We start from the raw sequence: 4557 nt of genomic DNA, 5'->3' as shown, positions 1-4557 counted from the left end.
AAATTCCTGACTATCTTCAGCACTACCATGTACTGCATGCTTTGTTAAGTTTGTCACGGCAGTTTCAAACCTGTCCATCACAGATTCAGAGCTGCTGTGACAAATATGTTACGCTCCACTGATTCCTAAGACTCTTCAATCCAATCCTCACAATGTGCAGAGTGAGTGTTCAGGACAGTATTGAGAACATTAGGACCAAAGATCTTTGATTAGGACCATGCATTAGGTGCACATAGAGGTCTTGTGTAATCAGAGTGAGAAGCTGACACTATTCCTTTTCTCCCCAGATGCCGCCCGCTGAGTTCCTCCATCATTTTGTGTCTATCTTTGGCATAAACCAGTATCTGCAGTTCCATCCTTCACACACCACCTGTCTGCCTTGGAGCCACCAGCAACTCCATCTGCAAAAGAGTCTGCAGTTTGCAATTAACCTCATCAGTCACCTTTGAACACAAAATGGAAATGGAATTAAGTCATCCACAATCCCAAGATATCGTTTTATGAGAAAAGATGCACAGTACCTAAAGGCCAAGAATGTGCTTACTTCAAAAGTAAAGCAAAGGAAATGTCTAAGAAAGTTTCAAAAACATATTGAGAAGTTCAGACAAACTGAAAACAAGTCACATTCATAGGAGTCATAATACTATAATACACTGTCATTAGCAAGGAGCTTTCTTCTAACTTCATTACAAAAATACACTGTGGCAATCAAATCAAAAGTTTCGTAATCGTCATACTTGCCAGAACAGACTGAGAGATAAATTATTAAAAAGATTATATTGTAAAAACAAAGTGAATTTATTTTGATCTCTAGTTTGTTTCATGAATAATGTATGACAATCATCAAGGATTCACCCTTAAGTCTAAAAGTTTTCATTGCTCTAAGAAAATGCAGTTTAAACAGTCAAATAAACTAAAAGATTATTACAATTCATGCATGAGTTATTATAACATTTCATTCTTCAGTTTCTATTACTTTCCATCAGGAACCACTTAATAAATTCTGCTGTGACTTGCTATAAAATGCACTCATTAAAATGTTCCTAAACTTACTGCAAGCTTTCTGAGAAAATGCTCATACATGGCAGTTCATTCTGATACATTTATTAATAATCTCATTGCTAAAACAGTCGGTAAAAAAAACAATATGCAAAAATATTTAAAATGAAATGCCAAAAATGTACGTTTTCTGCAGAGCACACACTCAGAGCACCTTAAATGTGCAGGTGAGACTGCAATACAACAGTTCGGTTAAAGAAAATGTATCCTAACAGAATTCACAAATCAATACCAAATCAAATTTTTTGTATTATGGAATTTATATGCTTATTTTCTTTCGATTTACATTTCTCGATGCATGCACAGATCATGTGGTTTCTCGTTATAGAAAACCATACTATGGATGGTTCTCCAGAAAACAAAACCTTCCCCTTACACAAGGGTTGCCTGCATTTGTAACAATTATAACATACACTGTAATTGGGCATCACTTTTCCAACGTATTTTACCTTTTTGATGACAGAATTTTCAAGTTGGTTTGCTGGTTGTTGCTCTAACAATTGGAAATGGTGAGATAGATTTGCCTCATTGTAATCACATGCAAGCAAAAGATAATCAAATTTAACTGATATTTTGAAATCCAGAAAGTTAGCAGTAAGGATCCAGACTTTTTCTTAAATAATGCCCCAATTTGTTACGTGGAAACTTTTCCAGAAATCCTTCCTCAATACAATAAAATTAGGCAAATATACAACAAAAGATCATAGAACTGTTGATCAGATATAGTTATGTGCTTTTAAGTGAAGGTTCGATTTAATGATAAAAGGCAAATATAATCTTAAAATTCAATTGCATAAAAATGTGAACATCAACCTTTTACCTATCTACAGGCTGAGTGGCTTTGAGCTGAAATGTTCTTTATGGTTGAGCAACTGGAGAAAAAGGTCCTGAAATAGTTGGATCAGATGCACTTCAGAGTCAGAACAGTTAAAAGTTTTAAATCTGGAATTTATGTTCATAAATTCTAGGAGAATTAGACCATTCGGCCCATCGAGCCTGCATCAATCATGGGCTGATCTGTCTTGCCCTCTCAATCCTGTTCTCCTGCCAACGCCCCATAATACCTGATACCTGAACAAATCAAGAATCTGTCAATCTCGACCTTAAAGATATCCATTGACTTGGTCTCCATAGCCTCATGTGGCAATGTATTCCACAGATTCACCACCCGCTGACTCCTCTTTTCTAAAGGTCCACCCTTTTATTCTGAGGCTATGGCCTCTGGTCCAAGATTCTCTCACTAGTAGAAACATTCTCTTGCAGACTCACAGATTAGGTCACCCAAGTGGGACAGCCCCTTTAGGATCACTGCATCGTGTTGAATGGGACTTCATTTGGGCAGATAGAGGCTGAACAATTAGAATGAGTTACATTTTTTGTTGTTGATGGGCACTCATATTAGTCCAGTCAGGAAGAATCTAAGTCACGGATGAGAGTTTCGTTAGTTAAGGGGCTGCCCCACTTGGGCGACCTAATTGACGAGTTTAGAAGAGTTTAGGAGAGTTTGAAAAAATGTCATGTTGAAGACCTATGACTATGTAGAAGACCTCCTTCGACCTCCTTCGACTATGTTGAAGACTAGCTTCGACTAGCTACGACTAGCTATGACTAACTTCGGGAAAATTGGACACCGAATAGTGGAGAGTGAAGATGACCTCCTTCGATCTCCTTCGACCTCCCTTCGACCTCCCTTCGACTATGATGAAGACTATCTATGACTACCTTCGACTACCTTCTACTACCTTTGACTACCCTCGATTACCTACTACAGGTGCACAACCTTTTATCCGAAAGCCTTGGGACCGGACACATTTCGGATATCGGACATTTTCGGGTTTCGGAATGGAAGATTTTTAGCGTAGATTAGGTAGGTAGCGCTGGCGGCTTGGAAAGTCTGGAGCGGCTGCCTCCTCCCCGGAGACCGGGGAATCATTGTAAATCATTGCTTAAATGTTAGTCAGTTAGTTTGGAGGGATTTTATGTGGTGGGGGTGAACTTTAATTCTTAGTCCCCTACCTGGTCAGAGAGGCGGGGAGCGGGCAATGCCTTACCGGGTCGCCGTGCAATACTGTGCCGCGGCTCCCACATCACAGAGCTGGGGCTGTGGCCGGCTGCGCTGGATTTGGATTTGTAGCGCCGCGCAGCCAGGGGTAGAGTTCGCCGTGGTCGGAGCTACAACCGGCGCCGCCCGGGGCTGGACCACCGCAGCCCGGACCGCTGTGGGCCGCGGCTCCCAACATCGTGGAGCTGGGGCTGCGGTGGTCCGGCCACGGGCGGCGCCGGTTGTAGCTCCGACCACGGCGAACTCTACCCCTGGCTGCGCGGCGCTACAAATCCAAATCCAGCGCAGCCGGCCACAGCCCGAGCTCCACGATGTTGGGAGCCGCGGCACAGCGGTCCGGAGCTTACTGCACGGCGACCCGGTAAGGCATTGCCCGCTCCCCGCTTCTCCGACCAGGTAGGGGACTAAGAATTAAAGTTCCCCCCAAAAGCCCACCAAACTAACTGACTAACATTTAAGCAATGATTTACAATGATTCCTACCCTCCCGCGCAATATACACTCACCCAATATACTCTCACCTTCTCTTTTATGAATGGGGATTTAGTTCCCCTTTGTTGGAGGACGTTCCGCTGTCACCTCTGCGGGCCGCCCTCGGTGAACGTTTTCAAGGACCTTTCTTCAAGGACCGAAAAAATGTCCGCTATTCGGAGGTTTTCGTTATTTGGATCTTCGGATAAAAGGTTGTGCACCTGTACTAACATGCCGACCTACTACGACTAAACCTACGAGTAAAAAAAGTTTTTTTCCATGGCGACCTTTTTTAACTCGCGGGCATTTTTCAACATGTTGAAAAATACGCCGCGACCTAGCTGAGGCCTCGAGTACACGGGGACTACTCTCGAGCATGAAGGAGAGTTACGAAGACCTCCTACGACCTTGTGTCAACCATGCTGCGAGTATGTGTCGAGGGCAAACTCGCCAGAACTCGCGGATTAGGTCGCCCAAGTGGGACAGCCCCTTAAGTATTTTGAGCGACCGATAAATATTACAACTGCATTTGGCGATGAGAGAACTTTGGGGTCGCAAGTTCAACTGGTGTGGTTGGGGAAGGAAAGGGGAGGATGCGAAGCAGAATTCCAGAAAGATTGGGCGTCATGTGAGGTGATACAAGTAAATGTGCTTGCTAATGTTTATGTGGGAGTTCTGGTCTCGCAACCCATACAGTTGCATTTGTCAAAGCAACCAATCACCCACGTCGGGTGCAGAAATGCCAGCCTGTGAGCTGGCCACGGTGGATGTGTTTGTGGGAAGGGAAGGCAGCCGTGAACCCGAGTGCTGTTGCTCTTTCAGCGGCCGTGACGGCTGCACGGCGATAGTCTAGCGCCCTGCGCTGCTCCATCGAGAAAGGTGATTTGCCCACACACGCTAAATGACACGTTGGACAGCCTCCACTGTAATAAGTCTCCGTGCAACTGGCAACGTGAGGATGTTATT

This window comes from Amblyraja radiata, chromosome 2 (genome assembly GCF_010909765.2).
Source record: "Amblyraja radiata isolate CabotCenter1 chromosome 2, sAmbRad1.1.pri, whole genome shotgun sequence".
Taxonomy (NCBI): Eukaryota; Metazoa; Chordata; class Chondrichthyes; order Rajiformes; family Rajidae; genus Amblyraja; species Amblyraja radiata.
The sequence above is the reverse complement of the archived record's forward strand: the minus strand, read 5'-3'. Positions refer to the sequence as shown.